This window comes from Sceloporus undulatus, chromosome 2 (genome assembly GCF_019175285.1).
Source record: "Sceloporus undulatus isolate JIND9_A2432 ecotype Alabama chromosome 2, SceUnd_v1.1, whole genome shotgun sequence".
Classification (NCBI taxonomy): domain Eukaryota; kingdom Metazoa; phylum Chordata; class Lepidosauria; order Squamata; family Phrynosomatidae; genus Sceloporus; species Sceloporus undulatus.
This window is the reverse complement of record NC_056523.1, coordinates 231511563-231528486: the sequence shown is the minus strand read 5'-3', so window position 1 is coordinate 231528486 and position 16924 is coordinate 231511563. Positions and strand designations below refer to the sequence as shown.

Below are 16924 nucleotides of genomic sequence, written 5' to 3'. Positions count from 1 at the left end.
TATTTCTAAATAAACCCCATTTTACCAGCGTCTCTTTGACATCGATTAAATGGGCAAAAACCATGGCAGTGGCTTCTGCAGTGTGTTTTGGACCATAGTAAAACAAGAAGTAGAACGTATAAACATCACAATACGTGGGGTAAGTAAACTAAAGTGAACAGGAATGGAAGATTTTGAGTCAGATAATTACACAGTGAAATGGAAATCTAAGAAGAAACGGGGTGGCATTAATAGCAGGGAGAGATGTAGCAAAAGCAGTAAAAGGATAAAATGCAAAGTCAAGAAACATTCAGGGAAAATCTATCAATATAACCTTAGGCCTGTTACAGACTGCCAAAATAAAGCTGCTTTGGATCTCTTTGGAGGTATGCTGTTTAAATTATGCATGCATCCTAAGAATCCGGAAGCTGCACCAAAGCTGCACTCAGTGCTTAGGAATGGAGTGTGGCTTTGGCGCAACCTCCAGACTCTTAGGACCCATGCATCATTTAAATAGCACACCTCCAAAAAGACCCGAAACAGCTTTATTTTGACAGTCTGTAACAGGCCTTAGTCTACATTTATGCTTCAATTACAGAAGCAGAAGAAGAAAACATTGAAAGATTTCTGTGCTGGAATCCAGAAGGAAATTGATCACACACCAAAACAAGACTCCTTATTAATTATAGGTGAAATCAAGGTGAAACAGGAAAGCAACTGATTGGATTTTGTGAAGCCAAGTGTTTGTTGCAAATATGTTCTTCAAGCAATCCAAGAAGTGATTTTTCATATGGACAAGAGACTATTATTAGGACAAAATTTGGAAACATGAAATATCTTCCAATGTAAAGGGTTCAGGCAAGGCTGCATTTTTTCACCCTAACTTTTTAACCTATATGCTAAACATATCATTTATAAAGCAGGATTAATCTTGCAGGAAGGAGGTGTGAAAACTGGAGGAAGGAATATCAATAATTTAAGACATGGATATGATGCCATACTACTAGCAGAAAATATCAAAAGCTTGGAATAACGATTGGAGAAAGTCAAAGCAGAAAGTGCAAAGGCAGGTTTACAGCTGAATGTTAAGACAACAAAAGTAACTACCACAGGTGATTTCCAATAACTTTTAAACAGACAATGAAGACATTGAAATAGTTAAAGATTTTCCATACCTTGGCTCAATCATTCGTCAAGAAATCAGGATCCTGTGACTTGGAAGGGCATCTATGAAGGAACAAGACAATTCAGAAAGGACATTGAGAAACTGGAGTGTGTCCAAAGGAGGGCGACTAAAATGGTGAAAGGTCTGGAAACTATGTCCTATGAGGAACGCCTTAGGGAGCTGGGTATGTTTAGCCTGGAGAAGAGAAGGTTAAGAGGTGATATGATAGCCCTGTTTAAATACTTGAAGGGATGTCATATTGAGGAGGGAGCCAGCTTGTTTTCTGCTGCTCCAGAGAATAGAACCCGGAACAATGGTTAAATGCCGGCACTGCAGCCACAAGGTTGTGAGTTCGATCCCAGGGGCTCCAAGGTTGACACACCCTTCCATCCTTTCACAGGTGAGTAAAATGAGTACCCAGCTTGGTTGGGGGCAATTGGCCTACAGATTGCAAACTACTTAGAGAGTGCTGAGTTCACTAATAAGCAGTATAGAAATATATGTGCTATTGCTATATGTCACTGAATATTGAATTTAGGATTGTCTATGTCATCGTATTTCCAGTGTCGGTGAAAGCTGGACAATAAAGAAAGCAGATGGAAAGAAAATCAACTCATTTCAGATGTGGTGCCTGAGGACGCTATTGAGGGTACCTTTGATGGCCAAAAAGACAAATAAGTGGGTCCTAGAATAAATCAAACCTTTACTCTCCCTAGAAGATAAGGGCGCATTACAGACTGCCCAGAACGGGCGGTCTTGCGCTGCTGCCGATTGCTTCGTGAGGGAGCCGCAGCAGCCAAACCGCGCGGCTCCCTCGTGGAGCAAAAAGAAGCCCCCAAATGGCGCTTCTCTCCATGGCGCAGATATGACGCTGCGAGGTGCCAATGGCGCACTCGCAGCATCATATGTGCCACATGACGTGCGGACGCAGCGCGTCCGCTACATAAAGATGGCAGCCCCTGTGTGGAACAGGCGCTGCCATTTTGTACGGACTCAGTCCGTATTAGGGTTAGGGGCGTCCAGAAGGGACGCCCCTTTCTAACCCTAATATGGACCCAGTCCGTACTATAGGCCCGTTTGTAACGGGCCAAGATGACTAAATTGAGCCTGTCATACTTTGGCCACATCATGAGAAGGCATGACTCATTAGAAAAGACAATAATGCTTAAAGAGGTGAAGGGAACTAGAAGGAGAGGAAGACTGCATCCCAGATGGATGGACTTAATCTAGGAAGTCATGGCCCTATTTCCAAAACTTGAGCAGGATGGTTGAGACTTGGAGGCCTCTCATTCATGGGGCTGCCATAAGTTGAAGTTGACTTGACAGCAACAAGAAAGCAATGAGTGGACAATCCTTCAAGATTCTGCGGATGCTTCAGGAGGAGGAGGAGGACACTTTTATAATATATCCTCTTTTATAAGCTCTTTAGAGAATAGTGCTTCATTGGTATTAATTTTTTTAACATTCAGAATAGTTTTAAAAAATGACATCTTTACAGAACACAAACCTATGTCCTCATATATCCTCCCTTTATACCCTACTTACATATTATTAGGTGCCATCCCAGTAGCTTTGGAGTATACAGGGACATATTTAATTTGACACATTGGCAAATGATTTATTTCCCTTTGGGGTGCCTAGATTCTGCGGTTATGGAAATGTTTCCATGCACTAGTCGCTGGTCTTCTGTTTTATTGAAGGAAAATAAAAAATGAAAGGTTAATTTAATGGCTGCACTGCGCTTCAGCCCTAAGATATAAGATACACAAATGTAGTAGCAGATGGAAGAGAGGCTCTTGTCCCCCAGAGTCAAGGACTTTTCTGCCTTTGGAGTGCTAAGACTGAGGTGTGTGGATGGTGTTATTCTGGACAAAAGCATCAGATCACTTGGACTTTGATTATAATATGCATACTAGATATGAAGATAATCTATGCGCCTGTACAGACAGGCCAAAATAAAGCTGCTTCAGGTCACTTTGGAGGTATGCTGTTTAAATGATGCATGCGTCCTAAGAGTCCGGAAGCTGCACCAAAGCCATGCTCCAGCCCTAAGGACTGGAGCACACTTTTGTCACAGCTTCTGACCTCTTAAGATGTGTGCGTCATTTAAACAGCATGCCTCCAAAGTGACCCGAAGCAGCTTTATTTTGACCTGTCTGTACAGGACCTAAGGCATCTAAAAGATACTTTATCATTTTGAATCCAGAAGACTGAATCCTTAAATCTTGCCCTTATGGAAAGGAGCTTGTTTGCAGCTATTTCCTGGGACTCTGGACTTCTGTAGCTCCAGATTTAGTCACAGGGCCTTCATATACAGTCAGCCCTCCGTATCCACGGATTCATTGTCCACGGATTCAACCATCCACAGCTTGAAAATATTAATATATATATATATATATACATTCCAAAAAGCAAACCTTGATTTTGTCATTTGATATAAAATCACCATTTTACTACACCATCGTCCTGAATGGTACCCATGGCGAGGGGTGTGTGTGTCCTGGAAACAAACTCCAGCGGATACCAAGGGCCCATTGCACCCGAATCCAGCTCCAGAATCATCAGGCTGGCTCCTCTTCCTCTCCTGTGCCTTTGGAGTAAGCACAGCAACAAGCACCTTATGTCTCAGCTAAAGGTGTGAGCAAACATTTTGGGTACAAGGGTCACACACACTGCCAGGTGGGACATCAGACCACAATTTCATACACAGGCATATAGACAGACACACGTCCTCCCCTCCCTGAAAAAACGGATCCCTTTCACCATGGTCCAAAACACACTGCAGAAATAATCCAGTTTGGGACCACTTTCCCAGAATCCCATGGCATTGAGCCTCATGGCTCCTAAAGTGGTGCCGAACTTAATTATTTCTGCAGTGCGGATGCAACCTATGTGTCCTGAGTTCTCCATTAAGTGCAAATTGTTCTCCTTTTCATACTTTTCTTGTCATGTCAGGCAGTGGGCATGGAAAGATGTTAACCTGCTCAACTCCCCCCACCTTTAATAGCACTGTCCTAGAGTTGGAAGAGACCACAAGGGCCATGCAGTCCAACCCCATCCTGCCATGCAGGAACTCTCAATCCCAGCACCTTGAAGGGATGGCTTCCCAGGCAGAGGGGACCATGGGGGAATCAGTCCTCTAGGGAAGGGCCGGGGCTTGGAGGGCTTCCCCAGGGCCGCCTCCCTCCGCCAGCCCCCTCTTCCTCTGCAGCCCCAGCTCCAGCCCCGCAGCCTTTCTAAACCTCTCCCCTCCTCCTCCTCTTCCTCCTCTTCCTTTTTATAATCCTAATCCTCCTCTTCTTCCACCGCTGCCCCTTGAGCTCCTTGGTTTGAGCGGCTGCCGGCGGAGAAGAGTCTTCCTCCTCCTCCTCCTCCTCTTCATCTTTCTCTTTCTCTTCCTGCATCTATTCTTCTCCTTCTCCTTCCTCTTCCCTCTCCTGCTTTTCTTCCTCCTCCTCTCCCTCCTCTCCCTCCTGCCTCTCTACTTCTTCTTCCTCCTCCTCCTCCTCTTCTTCTTCATCTTTCCCTTTCTCTTATTTCCACCTTCTTTTCCTCCTTGTAATCTTCTTCCTCTTCCCCTCTTGCTATTCTTCTCTTTCCTCTTCCTCCTTCCCTTCCTCTTCCCTCTCCTGCTTTTCTTCCTCCTCCTAACCCTCCTCCTCCTCCTCTTCCTTCCCCCTCCTGCCTCTCTTCCTTTTCTTTTCCTCCTTCTAATCTTCTTCCCCTTCCTCTTTCCCCTCCAACTATTAGCCTTCTTCTTCTTCTTCTTCTTCTTCGTCTTCTTCTTCCTCTTCCTCTTCCTCTTCTTCCCCCTCCTGCTTTTCTTCCTCCCCCTTTTCCTCCTCCCAATCCTCCCCGTCACCTTTCTCCTTCTCTTCTTTTCCCTCCTCCTCTTCCTCCTTCTAGCCCTCTTCCTCCTGCTGCTTCTATTCTCCTTCTTCTTCCCTCCTCCTTCCTCCTCCTCCTTCTCTTCTTCCCCTTCCTCCTCCTCCTTCTTTTTCTTCCTTTTCCTCTTTATTCCCTTCCTCCTCCTCTTCCCTTTCCTGCTTCTCTTCCTCTTCTTCTTCCTAATCCTCCTCCTCCTCAGCCTCCTCTTTCTCCTTTTTTGTCTCCTCTTCCTCCTTCCAACCCTCTCCCTCTCCCTCCCCTTGCTTCTCTTCTTCTCCTTCCTCTTCTCATCTTTCTCCTTCCCTTCTTCTCCCCCCCTCCTCTTCTTCCTCCCTTTTGTTTTTAGAGGCGTCGGCGCCGGCGCTGTCTTTCCATCCTCGGGGAGGAAAGCGAGGGATCCAGAGAAACCAGCCCCGAGGGATCGAGGGATCCCTGGAGGTCCCTGCCCTGGTCCTCCTCCTCCAAAGGAGAACGGGGCGAGAGCCTTCCTCCTTTCCGAGGAGGAGGAGGAGGCAGAGGAGGAGGAGGCCCTTTTGTGGCTGCTGCCAAGGATGTTCTCCTCTTCTGCCTCCATTGCTCCAAGGAAAAGGACCGGCTCCCAGCTACTTCTAGCCCTCCACGCTTTCATCTCCTTATTTTCTCATTCCACCCATCTCTTCTCTAAGGACTGATCCCTCTTCCTTTCCCTCTTTTTCTCCTTCCTTTCTTTATTTTTAAACCTTTCTTATAAACACGGGTTTTTAATTCTGAAAGACTCATCGGAGCATCTCCTCCTGGAATGTCATTTGCGACGCCAAGGTTTCGGAAAAAACTGTGCCAACGATTCCTCCAAGGTAACACCCCCCCCCCCTGATCTTTATTAGTTTTTACGTTAAGAATATTATTTTAAGGGCCCTGAAGGGTTAGATCCGTTTTCAGAAGGCTGCCTTCCTTGCCACCCGTTTCTTCCTTTCTCTGGTCCAGCGCCATAGAAATCAACGGGGATCCCGACTTTCCGGGGGGAAACAAGAGAGAAAGACACCTCAGATTGCTTTCCATGGGAGGAACTGCCCTCCCCCATTCATTTCCCCATCCAGAGGCCGGAAATCCGGGGGAAATAAACCCTGGATTTCCTCTGATCAATATTATTATTTCCGGAAGGTAACCTTTGCTCCTCTGTTTTTCATTCAGGGAGGAGGGCAGGTTCTATTGATCTTGACGGCTGTTTGCTACTACATGTGATCATTATTTACTCTGGGATTTACTACATGGTTCTATAGATGATCACAAACATCTTGAGAGAGAGAGAGAGAGAGAGAGATTGAGGGGGGGGGGAGTTACCAAGAAGATACTGGAAGAGGGAGAAGGACAGGAGGAAAGGAAAGGACGTGGAAACTTCTCCCCTTCCCTCTTGTCCTCCTTCTAAACTTGCCTCCTTCTTCCCTTCCCTCCTGTCCTCCTCCTTAAATTCTTCCCTTCTCTCTTGTCCTCCCCTGAAGTTGCCACCTTCTTCCTTTCCCTCCTGTCCTCCTTCTGAACTCACCACCTTCTCTCCTTCCCTCCTGTCCCATCCCTAAAGTGGCCACCTACCTTCTCCCCCTTCCCTCCTTAACCCTTCTGAAGTTGTCAACTTCTCTCTTTCCCTCTCAAGTGGCCACCTTCTTTCTTTCCCTTCTGTCCTCCCTCTGTAGCGGCCTCCTTCCCTCCTTCCCTCTGAAGTTACTACTTTCTCTCCTTCCCTCTCAAGAAGTAGCCACTTGCTCCCCATCCCTCTGAAGTGGCCACCTACTCTCTGTCTCTCATGTCCTCCTCCTGAACTTGCCACATTCTTTCTTTCCGAAGTCGCTGCTTTCTCTCCTTCCCTCAGAAGTGGCCACCTCCTCCCTTTCTCTCCTGTCCTCCATCTGAATTTGCGGCCGTCTCTCCTTCCCTCCTGGCCCACCTCTGAAATTGCCAACGTCTCTCTTTCCCCCTGAAGTTGCCACCTTCTGAAGCTGTCACCTTCCCTCCTTCCCTCTGAACTTGCTTCCTTCCCTCCTTCCCTCTGAAGCTGCCACTTTCTCTCCTTCTCTCTGCAGTTGCCACTTTCTCTCCTCCTCTCTGAACTTGCCACCTTCCCTCCTTCCCTCCAGCCCTTCGCCTCTTCCACCTTCTCCATAATAAACCCTGAACGGAAACGACCCTTTCCTTGGTCCTTAGGCTTTGCTCAAGGATGCTCTGTCCAGGGCCCTCTCTTCCTCGTTATCATTATAGTTTCACACCCCTTTGGGTCCTTTCCCTCCGGATCCGGATCCGGATCCGGATCCCTGTTCTCTCCCCGGTCGGTCTTCAAATCCAAAACAGGGCGGGGGAGGCTTCCGCTTCATTGTCCCCTGCGGATGCTGCTGCTGCTGCTATTATTATTATTATTATTATTATTATTATTATTATATTTATATTTATATTTATATTTATTTATACCCTGCTCTTCAGCCAAAATTATTATTATTATTATTATTATTATTATTTATACCTTGCTCTTCAGCCAAAATTATTATTATTATTATAATATTTATTCATACCCTGCTCTTCAGCCATAATAATAATAATAATAATAATAATAATAATATTTATACCCCGCTCTTCAGCCAAAATTATTATTATTATTATTATTATTATTATTATTATTATTATTATTATAGGATATATATAGGATGATTATTTATTAGCAATACCAAAATGCTTAAAAGCAACAAAAGAAAGTGGCCTTAAAAATGGAATTAATGAGCACGCGTTTGAAATGAAGGACTCGTTCAAAGAAGAAAATGCAATTGGAAATGCCTGTCGTGAAGCCCCAATGCGAAACACAACAGCAACAACAACAACAACAACAATATTATTATATATATTATATTATATATTATATCTCACTTCCTCCCGAAAAAAATTGAGACACAAAAGTGGCTTACAAAAGAAAAAAACCCACATAAAATGGGAATTTCACCAGCCTAATATTTAAAATTAATTACTCATTCGAAGTCCAATGCCAATGTTGTTGTTGTTGTTGTTGTTGTTATTTTATATCCCGATTTCCTCCTGAAACTGGAGCACAAAGTGGCTTACGCATAAAAACAGATATAGCAAAAACGTACAAAACGAGCCTTAAAATGGAATTAAAACGACCAAGCCTTTGCAACGCCTTAAAATAATCACTCCTAAAAAATAAAATAAATCATTGCTGTTTTATTGTGCATATGTTTTAATCCCACTTTCCACACAAAGTGGCTTAACAAATTTATAAAAACGATACCATTAAAAAAATTTGAAAGTGGGCGTTAAAATGGAATTAAACTAGCAGATTCGCGAAATACATGACTTGTTAAAAGAATGAGATGCAATTTAAATATTACTATTTATTATTATATCATTATCTTACTTTTTCCTTCCAAAATGGGACCCAAATGGCTTACACAAAAAAAAGGATACAATGAAAAACGTACCAAAGTGAGCCTAAAATGGAATCAAACGACCATAGTATTGAAAAGAATAAAAATGCAATGGTTGTGGTTGTCGTTGCTATTAGTATTATTATATATATTATATTATTATAATCATAATTGTTATCCTCTTTCACCTAAATTGGGACACAAAGCTGCTTGCAAATCAAAACAACAGCAAAAACCATACAATAACAAAACGACAAAATGGATTTTTAAAATGGAATCAAATGCAAACCAAAGTATTCTGAGCATTACCCTTAAAAGAAAAATGCAATTATTATTATTATTATTATTATTATTATATTAAGTCCCCCTCTTCCACCCAAAATTGGGACACAAAAGTGGCTTACAATTTAAAAAACTATACAATAAAAAAACATTCAAAAGTGTGCATTTGAATGAAATAAACTAGCCTAGTATTTAAAATGCATGCCTCCTTATAATAATAAAATGCAATTTAGACCTGATACGTACTGTTGCTGTTGTTGTTGTTGTTATATTTGTATCCCCAAAAATCGGGACACAAGACGACTTGCAAATGAAACAAACCGATCCAATAATAAAGCCCCACGAAATCGAGCCTAAAATGGATAGAACAATCTGGGATTTCAAATGCCATGCAGTGCAAAAACCAATGCAATAGGAAACAGAAATGCTCTAAAGGAAGTGAGGGGACTCAGGTCCAACACACACTGCAGAATAAACACTTTGAGACCGCTTAACATGCTAAGGGAACGGGAACTGTAGTTTTGTGAGACGTTGGCCTCCTCGTCAGCAGAGAGAGAGCTCTGGTGCCACAATAAACTACACTTCCCAGATCCTAGGGCAGCTAAAGCAGTGCCAATCTGGATATTTCCTGCATGCGGATGCAACAATATCCTGGAACCGGGCAGTTAAAACGGTGTCAGTCCGGATTGTTTATGCAGCCATGGAATTGTGGGGGTTGTACCAGTGTGGGGTATGGTCTTAAAGTGATGCAAATCCGGATATTTCTGCAGTGTGGATGCAGCCTGAGTCTTTCAGGAAAAGGCTCACCTGCTTGAAAACTTTGACCATTAACCAAAAATAAAAGAGAGTTAAAAAATCAACGCAACTTAAAACAGCAACAAACAGCAAAAAACTGCCAAATGTCCCCCCAAAGGGACCCTCTCATCCAGGCAGAAAGGTTTGGTTTAAGTAGGAGTGAATGAAGTAGTGAAGTTTCCCTAAGGTCGTTGAGTCTCAGAGTCAAGCACTCTCCTGGGGCTGACTGCAATCAGCACAGGGAGAAATAGTTCGGGCTGATCCCACTTTAGCTGCCATGCTCAAGGCTGTGAATTCTGGGAATGGCAGCTTGTTGCAACAGGGGCAAAACTTTCACCTAAGCTCTTTGCAACTCCTTTCTTGGAAGCTGCACACTTTATTCTCCTTGTGGTTAGTGCCGTTGTTGCATGCCTCAAGTCATTTTCTTGGCTGATTGTTCAGAGAAGGTTCCCTGAGGCTGAGAGAGTGTACTCACCCAAGGTCCACCCCAAGAAACCCATTAAAGCAATGGTTCTCAGGAAGATGTTTTGGAACTTCAATCCCAGCATCCAATATCATATCTATGCTGGCTGGGGAGGCTTCTGGGAGTGAAGTCCCATTAGATCAAAGGTGAGAACCAGGTTCATGGCCTTCAAAATGGAAATGACTTGAAGGCACATAAAGAAACACAACACAGAACAAACCTATTGGTGGGGATTTCTTGGCCAGATTCTTGAGGGGGTTGATCTGAGGCTGAGAGAGTGTGACTTGCCTAAGATTTCCCCTCCAGTGGGCTTATATCTGGATCCTGGAAACTGAACACTGATCTCCAGAAGTCCTAGCCAACACTCAAATCAAACTCTGTGATTCCCAAACTCTGGCCTTCCAGGTGTTTTGGACTTCAGCTCCAGAATCCAGACCACTTCCAAATGGCTGAGTATCTGGGAGCTGAAGTCCAAAACACCTGGAGGGCCAAGTTTGGGGATCACTGTAGGCCAACATTGGCTCCACAGACACTTTAATGGCCTTTCCTGGCCTTTTGTGAATTACAGTCCATGCTGGCTGAATAATGGGGTGCCTCTCAGGGTGACCAGATGTCATCCCATTGCAAAGGACGAGAGGCAGCCCAAATGTAAGGCCTTCCATTAAAATGGAGGACATGACCCAATCAAAGCCGAAACACAGAAATCTACATTCATTTTAGGGCTGATTCACAGCTATGGTACAGATACTGTATTTTATTATTGCTGAACAGATGAACTTTGTGTTGTAGCTGCCCTCAAGCGGTTCTGGCTCATCATGGTGACCCTGTGGATGAACATCTCCAAATCCCATCCCCACTGCCTTGCCCAGATCCTGCAAGTCCTTGGCCATAATCCCCGACTGAATCTATCCATCTGGTTTGTGCTCTCCCTCTTTCTCCTACCCTTCCTAGCATTATTGTTTTTCAGGATCCCGTGCCTTCCTTGTGTGGCCAAATTACAATAGTCCTCAACTTGATCCTCTTTGCTCCAAGGAGAGCCCTGGCTGACCTGTCAAAACCCATTGTTTGTCTCTTGGCTGCCATGTAATCCTGAGTACTTTTTCCAGCACCACATTTCCAATGAGTTGATTTTCTTTCTCTCTCTCTCATCCTTCACTATCCACTCTCGCATCCATACATGGTATGGGAATACAATGGTTCGACGAGTCGACTTTGGTGCTCCATTGCATGTCTTTTGCTCTCCAGTTTTTCACAGTTACCCTCCATTCCTAGTCTTCTTATTTCTTGACTGCAGTCTTCATTCTGGTCAATGTTTGATTCGAGATAGGGAATCCTTTAAACACATGCGTCCTCGCCTTACGGCGGTGACCATTCTGGATCCCGTGTAAGGCAAATCCGCTATCTTGAGCCCCATTGTCCATGGGGCTCGTGCAGGTGGCCGCCGCAGTGGCGCCGCGCGCACGGGCACGCAACGGGCGCACGCACCCATTCAATGAAGGGAACCGACGCCCCTTTGCCCCGCGCGTGCCCCGAAGCTTGAGCGCGTATGCCTCAACCGCATATGTGCCCCTGCGTATGGCGCGGGGCGCTGTAATTTCAATTTCCTCGTGTTCTAGATTGAATTTTGTATTTCTTCTGTGGTCACTATTTTTGTTTTCTTTATGTTCAGCATCAGGCCGCCTTTGCAACTTTCGTCTTTGACCTTCCTATTAAAACTGTTCCTATTCCAGAATGTCTTCTCTATATTTTGGTGTCGTCCACATATCTTAGGTTGTTGAGGTTCCTTCCTTTTAACTCACTCTCCTGTTCTGATCTAAGTCACTGCTTTTCTTATGATGTTTTCAGCATATGAATTAAACAAGGTGATAGGATGCAGCCTGCCCTGACCCTTTGCCTATTGGGACCCACTCTCTTCTCCAAATTCCGTTCTGACGGTGGCCTCTTGTCTAGGTACAGATCCTCACACGACTATCAGATGTAGTGGTAACCCCATGCTTTGAGTGCATCCCATAGCTTTTTGTGATCTATACAATGAAATGCTTGCTGTAAGTCTATGAAACTACAGCATTGAATCTTTGGTGCACCCATTAAACCATCGCATGTTTGCAATGTGGTCCTTAGTGCCTCTTCCTTTCCTGAACCCTGCTTGGACCTCTGGGATTTTCTCTCATGTTTGGTTGGCGTCTATGTTGCAGAACTTTGAGCACATATTTGCTTGCAATGTGAGATTAGTGCTAGTGTCCTATAGTTGCTGCAGCTTCGTACGCCTTTCTTGTGGATTGATATGCATAGCGAGCATTTCCAGTCTGTTGGCCACCGCTTGTTTTTCCATATTGTTGCATATTTCAGTCAGCACTAAAAGTTTCACTTTCGGTGGGCATTAGCAGTTCAATTGGTTATATCTGTTCCCGGTGATTTATTTTTCCCCATCCTTTATTGAAGAGTCCATTTTCACTTCTTAGATCTGGGTTTCCTCTCATATGGCTCCACATTGCAAATTCATCATCCCCTCATCAGCTTTGTAAAAACTTCTGTGTATTGCCTCCAGCATCTTTTATTTCTTCTTCGTCCTGTATGATGTTCTTTTTGACTCATAAGCCATTGCCCTTGGTTTGAACGGGGCTTTAATTTCTCGGATTTTCTCATGAGGTCTCTCATTCTTCCCTTTTTGTTTGTTATCTTCTATTCTCTGGTCATTGTATTCTCTTTATCTTTGCATCTCACATTGCACAGTTGTGTCATACTTATGTTTTGTTTCTGTCTTCCTTTGCGTTTGTTTTTTCTTTCTTTCTTTTATTGCATTGCATGATGGTTCACTGTCATCCACTGTTTCTTATATTTCTTTTGGCCACTGTTAGTATTTTTCTTGCATTCGTCCTTAATTCTGTCTTGACTTCTATCCACAGTTCTTCAGGTTCCTGGCGATTATACTCAATACACAGCGCCTGCGCCATATGGCGCCTTTACGGGCTGAGCATACGCGCTCAAGCCGCGGGGTGCGCGCGGGGTGGAAGGGGCGGGGTGTCCCATTCAATTGCATGGGCGTGCGCGCACGTCTTGTGGCCCTGCGCGCCGTCGCGCCGTCATGCACGAGGCCCATTGTTTACAAGGGGCTTGAGCAAGGCGGAATGGCGCTTACGAGGAGGAATCCAGAACTGAATCCCCGCTAAGGCAGGACCCACTGTATGTTGAATGGTGTTGCTTACACTGTCATTAGATTCACGAAAGGTTGTTCAGGTCATATTTTGGTACAATGATGGGTTTTTGCTTTCTCCTTCAGCTTAACTCTGTTTTTGTCATGAGCAGTTTTTGTGGTCGGTGCCTGTCTGGTTTTGAGCCACAAGGATAGAGTTCTCCATCTCTACTTCCAAATAGTTGTCTATCTAATAATGATGTCCAGGTGTAGGTCTTTTATCGGTTTGTATGAAGGCAGCTATTGCAATGAATAGATTATTGGCCTCACTAATTCAATCAGATGCTCTCCTGCTTTATTCTTGTTCTTAATCCAGTCTTCCTATGTTTGGATTCTTCTTTGTTCCAACTTTAGCATTCAATTCCCATGATTTTAGTTTGAAATCTTGTGATGGCATGTTGTCAGTTTCTTTTTTGAGTGCATCTCCAGGAATCTCTCAATTTCCTCTTCATCTGCATCCAGTGTTGGTGCATATACCTGAATAATCGTGATGTTTATAGGTTTACCTGAAGCCTTATTGATAATATATGGTCTGACTTTGAGTTGATCCTTTGTGTACTCTAGCTATATCTTTTCTTAGCATGAAAAGCCACTCCATTTCTTCTTTTTTCATTTCCTAAATAGAATTACTGTATAGTTGTCTGAGTCAAAGGGACTCATTCCTGTCCATTTACTAACCACTCCTAGTATCTATATTCATGTGCGCAATTTTCCTTCTTTAACGACTTGATGTTTCCTTTCCCTGGCTCATGCTTCTCATGTTCCATTTCCAATTAGTGTTGCGTCTAACTATCTGTTTTATTGGACATGTTTTCTGTCTGGCCATCCCCTCTCTGAAGTTGTTGGTTTTTTGACTGTCCACCTAAGGGTTTTCTTGGTGAAATGGTCTCGCACAAGGAGGTCTTGACTCCCTTTGCGCAGTGCTGACATTGGTGAAACTTACCTTCCTTAAAATACCCTGGTTGGCTTGCAATTACTTGGGCTGCACTACACTGCGAGAAACAACCCAGTTTGACACAACTGCCATGACTCAATGATGGAATTCTGGGAACTTAGTTGGTTGGGCGCAACCAAGCTCTCATGAGGATAAGCAAAATGCCTCTCAAAACTAAAAATCCCAGAATTACATAGCATCAGCCTATGGAGTGGAAAGTAGTGGTCAAACCGGATTATTTCTGCAGTGTGCATGCAGCCTTGGAGAACTCAGAGCAAGACAAATGCTTAAAATGGTACTTTACTAGCACAAAACACTTGACTGAGGTCCAAAACACACAGCAAAACAATCCGTTTGAGACCGCTTTAACTGCCCTGGGAAGGTAGTTTTGTGTGGCACAGGTCTCTGACAGAGAAGGCTACCTATCCACACGACACTACAGTTCCAGGATTCCCTAGCACTGAGCCAGGGCAGTTAAAGCGTCTCAAAACTGGATATTTTCTGCAGGTTGTTTAGGACCTGAGTATGCATCGCAATTTATTCCTTTCTTTGTCCATGGTGCTGAAATTAAAGTGGGGAATTAATCCTGTCAACATTTGCCGTGTATCCTCAAGCAGCCCCATTGCCTAAACTGCTTGTTTGTCCTTTCCCTATGAGAAAGGAAATATGTCCTGAGTTCTGGGTGTGAGTCTTGCCTTTTGCTGTTCCTAGAAAAAAAGACTTTAGAAGAATCCATCCGGTCCCCCTATTTGTTGCAGTGGGATAGGCGGCTAGTAGATGGATTTCCAAAGGGAAACGCAAAGGAGGTATTCAAAGGGATCTTGTGAGCACCTTTGAGATGAATTGAAGAAAATTGAAAGAAAGAAGTTGGTAGCATGAACTTTTGTAGACTTGAGCCTCCATTGTCAGATGCAGTGTGGGCATGAAGGGCTCAAGGCCACAAAGCTCATGCTACACTTCTTCTCTCAGTTATTCTCAACGGTGCTTCAATATTCTTTTTGCGTACTAATTTTTCCAGACTAACATGGCTCTGTCTATGAATCTACCACCGAACAAAGGTGGCATTAACTCAATGGGTTTCTTAGTGATGCTCCAAATGGAGGGCATTTTAGAATTCCTTCCTCCTGGACGAAGGTAGAAATGCAGAGTATGTCCTGGAAAAGGAGGACCCTCTGGTCACCCTGAATGGAGACATTCTGGAATTAATCCTAGACAGAAGTTGAATGTAGTACAGGTCCTGGAAAAGGAAGATGCCTGGTACATGCAATGCCTTCTTTCTTTTCTCTCCCACCAACCATCAATAATGCTTAGCCCAGACCAGGCCCTGGACTCGGACCACCCTTCCCCGGCACCCTCGGACCCGGAATCCTTGGAGGCCAAGGGGCGCGGAGCGCTGTGGCCTCAGATTGGAGGCCCTGACGGGGAGGGCCCAGGAGAGGAGAAGGAAGGCTGGTGCCGCACCCGCACCCTCAGCAACCACTGAGCCGTGAGGAGAAAAAACGTCGGCGCCGTCGGCCACAGCCAAGTACCGCTACACCAACGCCACACGGGAAACGGATCCGCGTGAGGCCTTCAACCTGGCCTTGCTGAGCTCACGCAAGCTCCTGCCCACTCTCCCACCAGACAAGAACTCTCCAAGATCAGATCCCCGCCTGGCCCCATCTGCTACATCTCCATCCAACCAACGTCCTATGTCTACGACGGGAGCTGGAAGGGGGAAGCCCGAGCATGGGTCCTCCACGCTTCCCCCAGGCAACGCTGCCAGACTTTTGGCTTTCCTGATCCACACGAGTCGGTGCCGTATTGATCATCTCAATTTCAGGAAGCACTGAACACAAATCACATTGCATCACCCAGCTTCAAGGAAGCACCTGACAACAGATCGCATTCATCACCCTGCTTTCAAGAAAAACACCTATGCAGATCACATTGCATCACCGCTTTCAAAGAGAAGACATCTACGGCAGATCGCATTGCATCAACCAGCTTTCAAGACAGCATCCGAGGCAGACACACAATGCCACCACGCTTTCAGGAAAGACACCGATGCAGATTGCATTGTAAAACCTCCACACCCTGCTTTCAGGAAAACACAACAAGCAATCGATGCAATCCACCACGCTTTCAGGGAGCACCTGAAAGCAGATCACATTGCATCGCCTGCTTCACAGAAAAACATCTGACAGCAGATTGCACTGCTTCGAAAACCAACTTTCAAGGAAGCACATAAGGCAGACTGCAGTGCATCACCTAGACTTTCAGGGAAGCCATCTGAAATAGCAGGCCTGACAATGCATTGCCCCGATTCAGTAAGCACCTGAAGGCAGATGCATTGCATTGCCCACTTTCAGGGAAGCAACTAATGGCAGGCCTTGTTGCGTTACCCTCTTCAGGGAGCACCGATGGCAACCACAGGTGATTCCTTGGCTTTAAGCTCGTGCCTTAAAGGCTTTTGACCCGGGCCCTTCAACAAGAGAAACAAACGGACATGGGGGTCTCCCATACCCCATGGGTTGCCCAAGGGGGCCACCACCTCCAAGAAGAGCGACCTAGAATCACTGCAGACATAATCCTGTTTGGCATTGCTTAAACTGCCACAGCTCCAGCATGAATTCTGGAAACAAACTACAAAAACTACCAATTCCAACAAAAAAAATCCATAGCAACGGAGCATGGCAGTTAAAGCCGTGGTGGGGCAGATTATTTCTCAATGTGGAGACCAACCCCCGGTAGAAGGCAGACAGCCTCTTTCCTTACAGTCACAAAATGAAAAATCACCAAACGCAATGCCCCTTCTCTAGGATCCCAAATAAACACAAAA

The 16924-nt window shown here is 44.8% G+C and overlaps 1 protein-coding gene and 1 pseudogene across 1 annotated transcript in view; both read left to right on the top strand.

Moving 5' to 3' along the window:
* The first annotated feature begins 5610 nt into the window (after positions 1-5610).
* The window catches only part of NHLH2 (nescient helix-loop-helix 2), a 44541-nt gene continuing 33227 nt past the window's right edge, over positions 5611-16924 (top strand). Inside the window, exon 1 of the mRNA XM_042452716.1 lies at positions 5611-5865. The gene's annotated coding sequence lies outside the window, so the exon portion shown is untranslated. The remainder of the gene's footprint in view (positions 5866-16924) is intronic.
* LOC121920612 lies at positions 15407-15935 on the top strand (annotated as a pseudogene).